This window comes from Haliaeetus albicilla, chromosome 28, assembly GCF_947461875.1.
Source record: "Haliaeetus albicilla chromosome 28, bHalAlb1.1, whole genome shotgun sequence".
Lineage (NCBI taxonomy): Eukaryota > Metazoa > Chordata > Aves > Accipitriformes > Accipitridae > Haliaeetus > Haliaeetus albicilla.
Genome location: NC_091510.1, coordinates 1,950,151 through 1,966,623, shown reverse-complemented (window position 1 = coordinate 1,966,623; position 16,473 = coordinate 1,950,151). Strand labels below are relative to the sequence as shown.

At 39.8% G+C, this 16,473-nt stretch overlaps 1 protein-coding gene across 5 annotated transcripts in view; it reads left to right on the top strand.

Moving 5' to 3' along the window:
• Positions 1–4,503: 4,503 nt before the first annotated feature.
• The window catches only part of ANO4 (anoctamin 4), a 191,255-nt gene continuing 179,285 nt past the window's right edge, over positions 4,504–16,473 (top strand). For 3 of the 5 annotated variants that reach the window (XM_069773682.1, XM_069773681.1, XM_069773679.1), the window contains exon 1: positions 4,504–5,892. The gene's annotated coding sequence lies outside the window, so the exon portion shown is untranslated. The remainder of the gene's footprint in view (positions 5,893–16,473) is intronic. The other 2 variants (XM_069773683.1, XM_069773684.1) reach the window with 2 other exon arrangements.

The following is a 16,473-nucleotide window of genomic DNA, read 5'->3' as shown; positions in this document are numbered from 1 at the left end:
GAAAGTTGTATTCTGAGGCCCTGAGTTAAAGACCAAATATGATACTGTAGATAATGGAACTGGTAATGGTGTGCTTGGTATGAATCGTGTCCCTCAGCTACCTCTGTACAGCTTTGATTTTACTGTCTCTTTCAGGAAGGATGTGGGGGAGAACATTCTCGCATTGGTGTAAAATGAAAAATATTATATATTTATGCCGAAATGTTAGAATTTGTGTGTGTTTTGGTGTGGGTTTTTTGTTGTTGGTTTTTTTTACAGATGTGGGTGCACAACCCTATGCCTCTTTCCCACAATGACACCATCTGTAATAATTTCTTTTAGATAAAACAGCTAGGAAAATTTCCCATAAGTTGGGGGAAAAAAAAATCACTATGGGCAGCTCGCTATTATTCCTTAGATAAATGCCTTTTAGACAAAGTATCTAGAATGCAGACGTGGTCATTACAGATTTTTCTGCCAAATGATGGCTAAGAAACATAGGTTTGGGGGTTTTTGAGTGTTTTTTATGAACTGCTTTTCTTCCAGGGATTTTGGCTTCGTCATTGAAAAGCTCTTTTTTTTTTTTTTTTTTTTAATTCTTATCAAATAAGTCTTAGAAGCTCTCTAATTAGAATTAGAGATGCCATAGTCAGCAGTGGTCGCTTCTGTCCACACAGTCTTGTCAGTTACTTGTACTGCTTCCCACCTGCATTAGATTTAAATTTATGTTGCAGAAATGAAAGTCTCTCTAGATGATTACTTATTCTCTTCTTTTCTATCTGGATATTTTTAGTACTTTAGAAATGGCTATAAGGATGACTTAAAAAAAAAAATTAAGGTAGAAATTATTAGTGGTAATTTTGATTTTGCTTAACCCAACGTGTTTTTCTTCAAGTCTATCATGGTTTTTAGTTTCCTTTCTGTTTGTACATGTAGTTCAGAACCTCCTTTACCCAATTTCACATGATGCGTCAGCAGCATGAACAAAAGCTTGTGAAACCCCTACTTTTCTAGAAAACAAAGATTGATAAAATTTCTTCTTGGATTGATATTGATAATCCCTGTTTCATTGTTAAGAGATTTAAAAAACGAAGTAACTTTTTTTTATAATTATGAATTGTTTATTTATCTGAAAGTCATTTAAGAACATTTTACTTTTTCCAAGGAAATGACATTCTGAAGATTGAAGTCTTACTAAGAAAAATATATTAATTTTATAACTGTAAGATAAAAATGATAAAAGAGAGAAAGTATTTGCTATATTGACAGCCATGAATATTAATGTGTGTTTAATACAGCAGAAAATAGGTAAGGTGCCTCTTTTAACCAGGAAAGATTTTACAGTATGTTAGGAATTGAATTTTTACTTAAAATGTGTTGGTCTGTTATAGTTCTGTTGTAAAAATAGTAGAATTTCTCATAATAATGTTAAAAGCAGAAATATTCGGTAAAGATTTCCGTTCTGTATTTAGGGGGAAAATGATATCATAACCTGAAATACTTCATTCCAGTATTCACTCAATACTTTCTAACTAGAAACCACAAATTAAATTATTTCAGAATCAGTAGAAAGATCTTCTTTTAATGTGTTTTAAAAGAACTGGTTAAATCCCTACTTGACCTCAAAAAAAAAAAAGTCCTGAAAAATTGCAGAAGAACCATGTGACACACTAACGGACCAGAAAACATCTAAACCTACCAAGATGACAACTAAGGAGAGATTTTTGTCAGTGCTCAATAGATCAATGTAGCGGTTAAAAATCTGATAACTGAAAGCACTTCAATCTAACATAATAAAAATAGCAAAATCGGAAAGTGGAAGGATGTTCAAACTGAGCAGTACCGTCTCCTCAGTCACCTTCAGCCAGGGTAAAGTGAGCAGAAACTTTCCTGCTTTTTGTTGCTCTCATCAAGCTCCTCAATACCGAGCCCCAGAGCTGCGCCTGAATGCCTTGGGGAGCCTTACAAGCACTCTGACCAAACAGGGAAGGAGTATTTACACATTTCTTACCTTGGTTTTACTATTTCATTCTTGTCTGCTTCATTTAGTTCAGAGCGTGGAAATTTTCTCCTGCATGTAGGAGTGATCCTGACAGTGTGGAGAAACAAAACACTTGCACCTAAATTACCCATTGAAAATTTAAACACCTATCCCTGAAATCTACATTTTATTCCTTTATACTTAATGCTGCTTCTTCCCTCTCCTGCCTGCAACGTGTCCTGTTCACGCATTCACCTGCTGATGGGCGCTGCTGAGCTGGCACCTGCTCCCTGGCAGACTCCATTGCCCTTGTACCTTCCCAAATCTTTCACTTCTTTCTGAGCAGCTGGCAGTTCATCTGAGGCTCCAGTAGTGAGATCGGAACTTTATTAAATTCTCGGTATCACCTTTACCTTTCAGCTCAGGAATGTTGATTTGAACTGTTGTCCCATAAATTATTGGGAAGGAATAGAGAGAACAGCTCTGGACCACCCAGTCCTGACTTTGTTTTGCTTTCTGGACAAACAGATAGATCGGTAGGATAGAACAAGGCCCAGTTTTGGCTGGCAGCATGCTCTTGGCTCTCTTTCACAAAAAAAGTGAGCTTTTTCTCTCCTTTAAGCAGGTGTAGAACAACAGCTGGTTTCAGTAATTTTTTTTTCAGGCAGCAGTTGTTTTACTGAAATGGAAGAGAGAATTATCTTCTTTCTGGGGACATATGTGTGTTTTTCCCTCCCATTACTCCTAATTCCCAAAATGGTTTGGAAGATAACACTTCAGCAGGTTGCCAGTGTCCCTGGCACATGGTTATGCCCTCACCAACCACAGTTTGAGGCATATTAAAAGGACCATTTGCAAACTGAAGGAGGAGAGGAAAAAAGGTTTCCAAAGGAATTTACTACCATTCCCTCAGCTATAATCAAAGGACCACGAAGAATTTAAGATCTTTTGTTCACCAAAAACATAGACCCCACGCTAAATCCACTCTGAACGTGTCAGACGCTTCTTCCAAATTCTCAAAGGTGGCCTCAATAGGAGCTTAAACCTAAATTACTTGAGCGTTCAATCCTCTGCTCTTAGCTGAAAGCTTGAATTAATTACTCTATTAGCCTTTCTTCATATCTTTTGGTTCGTTATAGCTGTCACCAGAGAGCATGCGGATGGAATCACAGCAGCTCTTCCTACTTCTGTGGGCACAGCCTCTTCTCACACCTCCCATGTTTACATGGGAAAACTGGGGGACAGACCCCCCCAGTCCTTTCCTTTCTGTGAAGTTCAGGTCCAGGTTTCTTTGCTATGAGACTGCAAAATACTTATGGCATTGCCCACTAAATTCTGCCTATGACCTAGCTTTCTTCTCTCCAGAGAGCTGCTACATCAATTTTTGGTTTTTATCATGCAACCTTACAGGAAAAAAAGCGAATTGAGAGTTTTGTTTACAGAGGGTTTGTCTTTGATTTCTCCTCGGTCTATTCCCTAGTTCAGGACCTTGACTGTATAATGTGGGGAAAAAAAACTGGTATTTTTGGCAGTGGAATGAATATTAAAAGAGGATCCTAAGTGGTGCATGTGGACAGTCTTTCTTCTGTAATGGGTACCTTGAGACACTTTTTGAGGGTCTCCCATACTCAGTTTCCTGCAACAGAAACTGCCTACTTCACCAAGCATGTGGCTTGTCAAATGGTAATCTTTCTGCTAGCATTGCAATATGTTTTGAAAGCTTACTGCAGAGTTTAAAAGTATCTCATTCTGTTGCTGCTTCTTTTTCTTGTGCTCACTCCTATATTGGCTATAGTTTTAATTTTGGTTATCTAATATGTATATGAGCTGTTATCTGTATATATCCCATATGCATTATTTGTATATGGTAACTGCCCTCCTTTTTTATTTATTCTTTTGATCTGTCCTTCACCTGTGCCTTCTATCTCTCATATCAGTTATCTTGTCTTTTTTTGAACTAATGGTGTTTATGAAATGGGAGGAATAAATATCATGCATGTTCTGTTGATAGTATGAAACAAGCCTATTAAAACCTAAATGAAATGCAAGAAAGTAATGGGTCTTCCAGTGTCCTGTCATCTGAGGGGAGAAACTTTTTTTTTTAATAAAAAAGATAATTTTGGTTATGACCAACATGATATGTCAGTCTGGTGTTCTCTGAAAATTACTGCTGCTGGCTAGTGGAATTTGTATGTTCTTGCACTATATTCACACTTTCAAACATTTCAGAACAGATTAGTTGTATTAAATCACACGTCAGATTGTTAGTCTGCACTTCAGGCTGTAGAACCTCGGATTTTTTTAAATTTTTTTTCCCCTCCAATTTTTTTAAAAAAAATTTTTAACACCCCCCCCCCCAATAAGCTTATGTTGTTACCTGGTATGTTCTACAAGTACTTGATACTGACCCTATAATATGGGTACCACTGCTGGGAATGCTTTGAGGTTTGTTTCCCTGAATTCCCCCCTTTTACTACAGAGCCTTTTCATCTTCTGAAACATGCATATCAGATGGATGATATTCATTTTTACTTTGCAATATGGCAGAAATCCAGGATTGACTGTTTTAAAAATGTTTTGAACAGGTACGCATGTAACTTTGCCTACTGGCAGAGTGTCTGCTTTGTGTAAATGCAAATTTGCATGCTATATTTAGGTTTGCTCCACTGTGGACTGCATTGTGCAGTAGGACCAGAAGAACTTCTCTCCCATAGTCAAATGCAGGGATTTGTATTTTAGAATTGGGAGTATTCCCTGGAAGTTACAGTGTTTGGCAGCTTTAATGCTGACTGCATCGCTTTCCTGTGCGGGTTGGTTCGTTGCGTTAAATGCCATAGAAAGGTTTGTCTCCAGATCCTGGATATCCTTATTGCAAATTAAGTTGAGGTCTGTGTGTCTTTTTTTTTTATTCTTTTTCATTTTTTCTTTTTTAATGTCCAGTAGTATGATAGATAGCAGCACAAACATTTAATCCAGTTGCCTTCTTGGCAGGTGGGGGGAGAAGGACCTTGGTTGTGTATTTTCTGTAGATCTGGTGCCGTCAGGGGTCTATGATGTCATGTCCAAACCAGCGCCGGCTCTAACAAGGCAGTTCACAGCAGCGGGGCTGTGCTGTGAAATCTCTTACAGGCTTCCTCCTCCTCCAGAAAGCAGTGTTTGAAGAGGAAGCAATGGTTAATGTATGTTTTATATAGGGAAGCAACCGGATAATAAATTGCAAGTTACATGATGCTGATATTTAAACCTCCAAACTTTTCTTGCTTTTGTACTATCGCACAGATGTAGAAAACAGCCTGTCAGGAGAGCAACCCAGAAAAGCTCGTAGCTTCCCAAGCGCTGCTCCTCGGAGGAGAAGGCGACGCAGTGCACGAGGACGGTTTGTTTGCGCGTGGGCACAGAAGACTGTGCTGGGGTTAAGCAGCAGCTTAGCCCGTCGGTGGTCTTGTGGAAGCCGGGGACACGCTGGCGGCTGGACAACTGTCATGCTGGCACCGCTCAGTTCCTCTGATTGGGTACTCCCAGCGACTGATTAAAAATGCTGATGCCGTTTCTGTGCTCCTTTCCACTTGGAGGAGAAATCTCTTCTCCCCACCCCCAAGCCCACCTCTAGGCTGTAAGTAATGGTGAGAAGATTAAGATGAAAACAGTGCGGTCTGAGTGACTGGAAATACAGCAGTCTGTTTTAGCTGCAGTGTTATGTAGGAGTCGTCTTCAGACTTCTTACCTCCGTTTTTTCAGCACAAACTGCTTGAAGGTTTTGGAAGGCTGTGAAAGGACTTAACCGTTTGTCTGTTAGTGCTTTCTGTGTTTCATCATATTACCTTGCTTTTCCCTGGACAGCTGTGTTCAGAGCTTCATGTGGAAATCTTTCTATTGAAGAGAGATAAAAAGGATCCTTAATCTGATTCTCTTTGGATCTTTCTATTTTTATGGTAAGTGCCAGCATGTATTGGCTGAGCATAGCTTCTTTGCTGCAGTGCTCGCGGTCTCTCCCTCTCCCTCTCTCTCCCTCCCCCTTCCCCCATCTGTTTTTCTCCCCCTATATTCTTAGATAAGCCTCGTGACCTTCACTCAATAGCTAGTCATCATTTTTAGCATCTTCATAGCAGATGTCGGCTGACTAAAATACAAGTTTTCTCCTGATTTTGCTCTTTCCCCTCTCCAACCCGGAGCTCTGAAGTAGCAATTGCAGTGTGAGTACTGCCTCTTTGTCCTTGAAACGGGAGGCTTGAGCATTGCTCGCGATTGCCCGTGGCAGCAACGGGATAAGGTTCTGGGGAACTGGAATTACAGATTTGGTAAAGGTGACTCATTTCTGTAGGTCTGTACCACTGTGCTGGAAGGGCATAGAGAGCCCCTGCTTGACTAGGCATCTAGAAAACTCTGAAGCCCCTCAGTGTTCAAGCGTGGGGCATACATGTGGTTTGAGGTGATATTTGCTGTCACTGGCATAGGAAGGACAGGTTCTTTCAGCATTTTCAATATAAGCCTATGTCATCAGGTGTTTCTGAGCTGGACCTTTTGCATCTTACAAGTGCAGGCTGGCTGGGACAAGAAGTTGCAGAATAGGCAACCTAATAACCCTCGTACCTCTCCGGTCTATACAATTGCAAATTCTTAGCTTTTTGAAGGGCTTTTACAACTCTGCAGTAGAAAAGAAGTGCATTTAAATGTTTGAAAAATCTGTGCTTGCCTAATTCATGCTCTAAGCTATTTTAACAGCTCTGATTTTGTAAATAGGAAAGGTCATTATTTAGTCCACAGTAAACTGTGCCCTTAGACATACTTTTTTTTCCCCCTAGTTTGTTGCATGAGATTTAAAGTAAATGCAAATATATGATTTCTGATAGACAGATATTTTCCTTTGCTTTTGGTATGAGAGAACTACAAAAATATTTCTCTTAACTTAAATGTGTTTCATGTTGTGAATCCATTATGTGGATTGACTATGCATAGCCCTTACACACTGCAGGAATAATAAAGACTTTACTAAATCTTCAGAGGTCCGCTGAAGGTATAGGTATAACACTAGCTCAAACTCATCACAGGCTGGTCTGCCTCAAAGCAAGGCAAAGAGGTGATGTGTTCTTATACCTTTGTTTCACTGAGGTAGGATAAGAATAAAGCTTTTATTCTGTCTCTGCATTGCCTTTTCTGGGTTTAAGCAAGAGAGATGCTGATGTCTGGAAATTGTTTTCTTTGTTTAATGTGTCTTACATTGTGGCTTAATAAAATAATTTTGTTCCTGATTTATCCTGTAATTCAGAGGGTTTTGCTTCACGTGAGCTGTTTAGTTGAACAGAGCTTGTGTACCTCCTTCCCCCTCCCAAATGAGTAAAAACTTTTAAAACGCTGCCGTTATTTTAAATACCCTTCATTTCTTTTCTGTACTTGGGTATAACATCTGGTTGTATTGATAGCGTGTATGTGTGTTGGGGAGGGAGGAAGCCCAGGTTAGGCAATTGCAAGAGGTAGCTGGGGGGGGGGGGGGGGGGAGGAGGCTTACACAGATCTGCAGGTAGAGGACTTTGTGGTGCAGTGAGGTACCTGCTGCATTGCCTTCACAAAAAAGCGGTAGTGGCCAGCATGTAGCCCAGATGTCAGTGGTCCAAGCCCTCTCCCCCATCAGACCGTGTGTTTTGGCATCGTGTGGCACCCGCTGGTCCAGCTGATCCTGAGACCCGTTTCCCTTCTCGCCGATGCGGTGGGGGCACGCTGCACCCCTGCCTCCCTCCGCTCGCTGGGAGGGAGCAGCTCTGTCTTGGCACCTGAGCAGCTCCTTGAACTGGTTCAAAACGTTTACTGCTAGAGCAGTCCTCCCCACTCTCTATTACAAAGGCTTTGGCACTACGCAGGGTCTATGTGTTACTTAATTTTTTTAAAATCAGTAATGAAAGTGCCAGAGTTTGTTCTCTTCCAGTTTCAGTGCTGACAAGATGACAGCAGCAAAGAAACTTTTGGCTGTGAAAGGAGACCTGCAGGGATCTTGTGAACACACATGGGGAAGTGGTCCTCAGTGCCTGCAGGTTGTGATGTTACCTTGCAGAGACCAGGCTTAGGCTTTTCTTGATTCAAGTTACAATTGTGCGTATGCATCTGCACGTGGAGCTGTTTACTGTACCGTTCTGTTCCATTTAAAATTACTGTGAACTTAAAACCTCAGGGTTTGTAAAATATGTGCACAACCTAATTAATTCTGAAGATCACACAGTTAAGTATGGTACAGCATGTTTTAATTTTTAAAATCATTATTAGAAAATCAGATATTCCTGTGCCTTAAAATAATCTACATTCTTATCTTACATTTCATCAAAAGGACTGTTGTCACTCAGAAAATGACTCATGTCTAAGTAAGACTATCTTGCAAAAGCTAATTTTTAACCTAAGTGCATAATCATATCTGTCTTTTTCAATCAAAGTTTAAAAGCCAAAGTGCATAATGTAATGTGCTTTCTAAATAGCCTTGAAGCAAAAGGAAGGGGGGGAAACAATAATCCTGAACTATTTTCTCCAGTTTAAACCACATGAGTTTGCAATGGGATGTTTACATTTTGAACCTGATGTCTATGTACTGCAACTGAGAAGTCTATACACAGAAAATCCTCGTCAGCACATCCTCTTGCAGGCCGAGGGCTTAAAAAATAAAGATGCAATCCTCTATAAAAGCCTTGAGAGGTAGAGAGAAGACTGAAATCCCCCAAATAACATGAAATTCAAGTAGGTAGATGTGCTTTTCACTTCTTAGGAATCTTATGAATGCCCTGGTAGGGGAATGCATGCATAGTACTTCCTTGTTTCACAGCATGGTGTCATGTTAATTCTTTTGCAGGGTGGCTGAAGACTGCGTAGAAAACAACTGCGGGGGGGGGGGGGGGGGGCCAAACCCAAAAAACCTCTGTTCCTTAGCCAGCCAAAATCACCCAATGGTCTGATGAAGTCACTGCGTTATTTTTTTTTCCTGTGTATGTTCAGTATGCATTCTTCACTTGTCTGTAGAAGCAAGTTCTTTAAAGCTTTATACTCCCCAAATATTCAATCATATACATTTATGTTGCGAATATAAACAGGTATGTTTTTACAGAAAGCTCACTCATTTTTCCTGACTGCTTCAGTAGTTTCATGCTGCCTGTCTGCTCGTATCCTTTCTGACAAAACCTGTGCAGGCAGCTATTGATTATCACTGGGTGAAGAAAGCAGGCAGTGGATTAGCCATGCCCCAACTTCCCTCTCTGCCCCAGACTGGAAAGTGATACTGGGATATGCATGATGCAGACCTGAAGTCATCGATACCAGGCGGTGCTCTGGCTAGTGATTTTTTTTTTTTTTTTTCCCTCCAAAGCTCCTACTAAAAACTGTTTACAAATGTTTTCAAAGGTAAAGTACTAAATCACATTTTTACAAAGCTCATGTAATTACAAGTTATAATATACATATTCTATGTATATATTACAAGTTATATTAATTGTGGTTTTACCTGGCTGTTTCTTCATATTTACTGACCCAAGCATGAGCACACATGGATAATCAAAAGTTAACTGCCGTTTCTACATTGTAGAGCTAAATTTTATGGTTTTCATTGAACACATTCTCTCATTTAGTCTGCAAATTTTGTCCAGGATGATTTCAAGGACTTTAGAGCTCTAATGTTGCAAATGTTACAAATCTCTTTCTATGTGTCTGGAGACCTTAACAGGTGAGCTGTCTCCAGTCCGCTTGCAGATCATGGATGTCTGGAAGTCCTGTGCGTGATGCTGTGCTGCATGACCTGTCAGTAGAAGTTTGGTGCTACTGGGAAGTATTGGGCAGGGTGTTTGTGTGCTACATGCCTTCTCTGTTTCTGTGGGGAAGGATTAGCTTTCAGGCATTGTTAAATGTGTCTCATGTCTTCTGTGCATATACTGCCCTCTTAGTAAGTGCTTGCACTCTATGCCTGTCATATCTCGGGGGGGTGTGGGGGTGTGTGTGTCATATTTTCTGCATTTGTACAACTGCATAGTACTTGTGTAGGTCTGTCTGATTCTTCATGGAAACCGTGGGCTTTAAGTTCATGCTGTGCAGATTTGCTCACATGTAATATCTGCATAGGAAATACTGGACAATAAGGTGAGAGGTCTTCTGTACGTGAAAGAACTTTCTCCTGTGTAGTGTAAGTAACAATTATGTTCCAGATTCAATGTGGTAATAATGGAGCAGCGTTAGGCCTGCTTGCTTTGAGAAATATCACAGGGCTGAAGCATTCCTGTGGGACCAGTCTGTCTCATAGACTTCTTTAGCACCTGAGCATAAAATTTAATGAAAAAATTTTAAAGGTAAAGTGCTTACTTTCAAGTGACTGTGGAAACAAGCCTTTTTTGGTGGAAGATGTAGAAAGGGTAAAACTCTATCCCAATTGACTCAACCAACTTTAAGCGGTCCATTCTGGTAATCTGAGATTACTAGAATCAAGAACTTGACATTATTCTGTTTGCAGTATAAGGCAAAATAATAATCTGGTTAAAAGTTACGGGCTAGTTCCTCAGCATTGCAGTGGAAGGAAGGGATCTTGGTACTGGAGCAGGTAATGCAAATATTCACTCTCTGTGAACAACACCTCTGAACAGGATGAATATCACTGAAGCTGCAATTAAATCCCCAAATAGGGGAGCTAATAGCACACAGCTTTCTGCAAGTGGATAGATTGTACTCTAGAAGAGCACAAGTCTGAGAATATTTTCAGGAAAGCCTCATGTTTCTAAGAGCCGTATGTAGATACTTATAATGCTGCAAGGCCCATCTCAAATAGCTTCCCTTTACCGCCTCAGGAGGAGTTACAGCAAGCACATCTCCAAACGTGCCTCCAAATCCAGCCCTGAGAGAAGACTGGTTCCCACCAGACTGTGAAATTTGAACATGAGTTCAGAGAATTCCAGACTCGGCATTTGCAATCTGCCTGTCCAAAGTCGGGCTTGCTGTCCAAGAATTTTGCACAACTCGGTACCTCAAAAGCCCATATGACCCATAGATAAATATTTTTAAAAAGATAAACCCAATGAATTATTCTGAAAGCACTCCCTGGAATCAGTTCAGTATTGGTATTAGCTTTTTGTAGTGGTTGTTCCATGTGAGATCTGAGCTGTCAGGTCATCCATATGATATTAGAGCCACCAGTACATGTGAGCACCAGTCTAGCACCGTAAAAACAACTGTTTTCAAACAGTCAATATTCAGATGATACCAGCCAGGATTAGAGCCATGTCATGCTGGCCATAAGTGTGCTCCAAGATCCCAGGATTATGGAGGTATTGACAATGATCGTAGGAAGTGGGCTCCTCATGCTCTTTGCAGAAGTAGAATAGCAGAAGTTAGCATTTCTAGAGCGTGGTTTGAAATGTATCTATGATAGGTGTCCCAAATCTCCTTTAGGAGCCTATTGCTGTTTGATATGAAGCTAGGAAGAGTAGGCTTCTGTATAACTTATCTGTAGGGTTTATACCACTACTGCTGGGAGATGATTGAAATAGCGCCTGTTTAGGACAGCTTTTTTAACTCCATCCATTTGGTCTTGTTTGTAGCCCCCTGCAGTATTGACATTAATTCCTTATTTTACATGGTGATTACAGCTTTCAAATATAGAAAAATGATTGTACCTCCCTTTGTTTTTGGAGGAGGAAGTTAATTAGTAAAATCAATTGAGAAGAGCAAGACTGAATGTCCTCTGAGGCAGTTTGCTGTAGGGAAAAGCTAGCCTGGTGATCAGCTGTTTTCAATCACCAGGAGATATATTCCCATTTGAGATAACAATTTTGTCAAAGAAAGTTTTCCATTAAAATTAAGCATAATACTTTACACATGCTGTATTAGGCTCCTGGAGACTTTTTCTAAATGAGCTTGGTACTTCTTGGACAACCACTTCCTATAAAATGCCAGCTGAAACCCACAGCTTTGTGAAGCCCTTTGGTGTGTCTCCATGTGTCCTGGCAGACATGCAACCCCTCTCCATGTTGTTCATCCATCCCCTGGGCTCATTTCAAATCTTTTCTTGTTTTTTTTTTTTTGTGCTCCTTGTCACTGTCTCTCTCACTGTTTTCCCTTGACGCATATTTTTTTTGCCTTTTGACATATTGGCTTGCCTTCACGTTTTTCTTAGTTCTGGTTTTCTTCTGTTGGTTCTTTTTTGTTCTTCTTAGAGATGGTATCTGTGTTGGTTGTTTGGGTTTGATTTGGTGGGTTTTGTTTTTTTTCATACTGATTGTCCTCTTACTGTTTGTTATTGACCTTTTTTTTTTTTTTACCATACTAGTTGCCACCCTATATTGTGTTCAGTCTAGGCAGATTCAGCACCTGGGGAACAGCAAATACTGTCTTTTCTAAACGAAGAGCTTGGGCTGCTGTCCCAATATATTGTGAAGCTTGTGTAGAAAATTGGAGAACAGGAGGCAATGATAAGCAAGATTAGCAGGACAGAAGAGCTGGAACCTAAGAGCCAAATAAAATGTCAGCCTTGTTAGCATGAATATTCTTCCTGAATCTGCTAGGAAAATAGTCTATTCTGTAGTTGTGGAATCTGAGGTCAAAAAACCATAATGAAGAAGAATTAGGCAGGCGATACTGGTCAGAGTTGTCTCAAGCTCTCCACAGTTTCATGCAGGCAACACTGCTTTGGTTTATGCTTAATGTTTTTGAGGTTATTGCCATAAAAATTCTTTATTTTAGATGAGAAAGGGAAAATGAATTAAGTTGAAGGCTGCTCTGCCCACAGGAGAAGGAAAGAATACTTCTAATTTCTTATTGTCCCTTGTTCCCATAGAAACACCTGCAGTGTTTGATTTCTAACTGATGTCATTTAGATAACGAACTCTTATAGAAATAGATGGGGGGAAATTCCTGATCCCATTTCAGTTAAATCAGGGTAGTCAAATTTCTACCCATACACTTCTTTTTGTTTTGTATGATGCTGAGTGTTGATAATAATTGTCCTATTTTTCTCTCTGCATCTTTTATGTTGACCACCAGGTCAGCTTAAGTATAAGAAGTTCTTTCTAACTGGTCACACTGAAATTGCCGTTGAGCCATAGATGGAATTTCCTGATTTTCCTTGATAACACAGAATTTGTGATGAGGATTTCAGAAATGCCTTGGCAAAAATTGGATAACCTTCTGCTTCAGCATGCTTCATGACATTTACTTAGTTTACATTTCTAATAATAATAGACTCTGAACCATTCTGATTAATATATTATGGTAAAACTCTGGCTATGCAAACAATGTTTGTGAAGCTTATGTCAGTACTCAATGTCCCATGGTGAAGTTGTTACTGCAACTCATCATTGCACTACTGTCACCAGCAACAGTTCTGCAAACAATCTGAGCAGTCCTGTGTAAGAAAAATATGACTTTATTTTCCTTTTTACCTAAAAAGCAACATGAGTCAATCATTTTTTATTAGTACAGAGATTTATATGTTAGCATACCACAACCTAATTTATTTGTGACAAACTTTTAGGCCTAAATTCTCCACTTGCTTCCTTAAAACCCAATCAGATCAGCATTCAGGTTAATTCTTTCTCTGAATTTTTAATTCTGCCTCTCCTTTTTCAGCTTCTGTCTCTGATCTTATTCCTTCTAATTCTCCATTCTGTGCTTCTGCTGCTTGTGGGGCTCCTGTCCTTTGACTCTCTTCCAGGCTCTGCTCCATTCCCCCTCTAGCATTTCTCTTTCTGCTCCTTCTGTTCTTCACCTGCTCTTCAAGGCTATTTCTGTGTCTAGGTGTCCCACTCACATACTGGTCTTTATTTTTTCCCCTGAAGTTCTGCGTTGTGAAAAAATGAACTCGGTTAGACCACTGAGGTGTGGTACTTCAGCAGTGCTTGTGCACAGGTTAGCATTCTTTGCGACAGCAATAGCAATTTTCTGTTTGTGAAACAATGCAATGTGGGTGTTAAAGGTGACGGTACAATGGAGAGACTTATCAGAGCAGAAGTGCCATGTCAGATTTCAACATGATAATCTCATTTCCTGAACTTAAGGTAAAATGTTCGAATTGTAATTTAATATATGTTACAGTGAGGATGAATGATAGGCCTGTGCTTGTCGCGATGCTCCTTTTGTGAGATTGGTTGCTGAATGGTATCACCTCTCTTGAGAAGAGAAATAGTGAGGAAAAGGGGGATAGTTTTAGGCTATGTGCTTCATTTCAGTCCCAAGAGGGAGAAGTGAGATGGACATGGTACGGGTTCACTGATTTTTTGACGTTTTGCTTCAAGATCAGGTTGTGATGAAAGAAACTTTATACATCTGGGAATTGCTATGTGCTTTCAGCTATTATGTGATAGCATGACAATTGCTGCACAGAGACTTGCTCATTGTCAAAGATTTAAGTGTCTCACTCAAGATCATACAGGAATCTATGTCTTAGTTCAACTCAGCACTCCTGAAACCTGTGCTAGTACCCTGCTCATGCCAGGCTAGTCTGGTTTTCCACAGGGACAGTATAGGGGAAAAAGGGAATTGTAGTACTAATAGATAATAATAAATAAACTACATTCAAATACACAAGGTAAAGAAGAAAACTTATAAACTTCTAGGTTCTAAACCAGATTAAAGTCCTCAGAGAAATTTTAACAAAGAAAAAATTATCATATTGTTACAGAATGTGGAGTAATATTTAGGATATTTGCTAAATAACTTTAATATCATTGCTGCTTGTTATTGCCTGTCTAAAAATTCCCAGTTGTTTGCTTACCAGGGCATACCATGATGTCTGGTTAGGTTTTGATGTGCTCTGATTGCAGTACACTCCGGGCTAAGTACCTTGCAATTGATGTGGTGTTTCTCCTTCACTGTTGTCAAACATATGTCCTCTTTGCTTTATAGACTCCAGGGAAAAAATATGTTCTGGGGCCACACAGTTAGTACTTAACATCTTTCTTTTGAACTGCATTCTTAGAAACATCTGTAAGCCCACAAATAGGTTTTATACCTCGGGTATGGCTTTGTGAGTACTTCACTGCATTCTTGGGTATTAGCACTGTGCAATCTAGAGATGTTTTATTATACTAGAAAGGACGGGAGGGTGCACCTTTGAGCATTTAAGAATTAATAAATGCCAGAATTTTGGTTGGTTGCATTTATGCATTATCCTGGAGACTTTAGTTCTGTGTTCACATACAGTGTTTTTCATTGAGTTATCTTTGTTTCTTTTTATTTTCCTTGTGAAGCATTTTGTTCTGTCTCAGTGTATATGATTCAAACCATGCTCCAAAGAAAAAACAAACAAGTATTTCTTGATATATGTATTTTTATGGCAATCACCACAACTTCTGCTAATGTCCAGATGGCAAATAATTACTCTCAACAGAAGCTATGAGTTGAGATGATATTATTTCCCTTGCTGATGATGTCTGTTCTTATTACTTTGTAGATAAGGAGCTGAGGCTCATCATGAAAGAGAGAAATAGTCATTAGCTTAGGGTGCTGAATGTGAAGTGCCAAGGGCATGATTTTCTTCCATGTCTTTAGCACATTATCACATTTCATATAATCAGAATAAGGCTTGACTTGCCATTGACCACAGCCATGAATGCCATAACTTTGATTAATCAGGGGTTGTAAGCTGGGTGCTTGGACAGTGACATACGCCCACTGAAGTCACTTCCTTAGTGGCACTGAAGGCACAGGTGGGTATGCAATAAAGTACCTCAAATTAAAATTCAAATTCTTTAATCCCAAGACCAATATTTCTCTTCATGCAGTTTCAAACTATGTTTCTGTACAGCTTCCCCTCTGTGCTGACGCTGGGGAGAGGCTGTGTGGAGCTGATATTTATCGCAGAGGTGTCTGTCCTAAGTGTACACTAAGGATAAAAATTCTGTGTGGTCTGGAATTAAAACCCAGATTGTATTGCATAAGCACAAAAGTGCTGAGTGTATTTTACAGACGCAGACTTAATCCTGGCACTTCTTTAGGTCTGATGGCTCGATATTGCAAACTCGACAGTCTTCTGATATAGTTGTATTATATGTCAATAGCTAAATATTTTAAAAGACAACATCAAATCCAGAAATTTCATCCTCTGATATTGAGAAAAATGTTGGCCGTATATGTAGGACAGATATTTAAGAGCTTCAATTTTCTTCTTCCTGGGCTTGAGCATAGTGTGAAGTCAGCCTGGTAGCTGTGGTTGTCATTCCAGGGCTGGTAGACAAGTCAGAAGGGGGAAGTGCATCTTTTGCTGCGGAGCTCCTTAATAATCTGTTGAGGGTAATTTAATGGAAGAAAGTGTTCTCTACTGCTGCAGACCTTTATACCTTGCCATTAGGGTAATTCTTCCTTCTTTGCAATGATGCTAGCCATGGGATCCCAGCAGAGAGGGTCTCTGCTCTTCTACTGTCACAGTGACCCCCTTGAGCTATGAGAGGGGCAAATGCAGGAAAAAAAATTTTCCACATCTATTACTGAGAGGGAAAAAAATAATAATTAGGCAGCCTATAACTTTAGGTAATCATATTTTTTTCTTTTACAATAATATCTATCTC